The following is a 778-nucleotide window of genomic DNA, read 5'->3' on the forward strand; positions in this document are numbered from 1 at the left end:
AGAAATGTTCACATTCACTAGCCATTAGAGAGTTGCAAATCAAAATCTCATACCAACGATAATAGCAAAGATCAACAAAGTAGAGAACAATAAATTCTGATGGGGATGTGAAGAATCTGGGATACTCCTGCATTGCTAGTGGGACTGCAAAATAGTCCAACTACTCTGGAAAGTAATATGGCACTTCCTCAGCAGATTGGAAATAGAAATACCTTATTGTTGTTTTTGTTGTCAGGTGCCATCAAGTTGGAACTGACTCATAGCGACTCCATACACAGCAGAATGAAACCATGTCCGATCCTGGGCTAACCTCACTACCACTGCCACACTTGCCACCATCAATGACACCAACTGGCAGATCCATCTTGTTGGGGTCTTCCTCTTTTTCTCTGATCCTCCATCTTACCAAGCATGACATCCTTCTCCAGTGCCTGTTCTCTCCTGATTATATGTCCAAAGTATGAGAGACAAAGCTTAGCCATCCTGGCCTCCAACAAGCACTCTGGCTGCACTTCTTTCAAAACAGATCTATTGGTTCTTTTGGCAGTCAATGGCACTTTTAGTATTCTCTTCCAACACCACAACTCAAAGGCAGCAATTCTTCTACGATCTTCCGTATTCACTATCTAGCTTTCGTATCCATATGAGGTTATTGAAATTACCATGGCTTGGGTTAGGCGCAACTTAGTCCTCAAGCTGACATCTCTGCTCTTCAACACTTTCAAAAGTTCCTGTGCAGCAGATTTGCCCAATGCAATATGTCGTCTGATCTCTTGAC

This window comes from Chrysochloris asiatica, unplaced genomic scaffold (assembly GCF_000296735.1).
Source record: "Chrysochloris asiatica unplaced genomic scaffold, ChrAsi1.0 scaffold00447, whole genome shotgun sequence".
Classification (NCBI taxonomy): Eukaryota; Metazoa; Chordata; class Mammalia; order Afrosoricida; family Chrysochloridae; genus Chrysochloris; species Chrysochloris asiatica.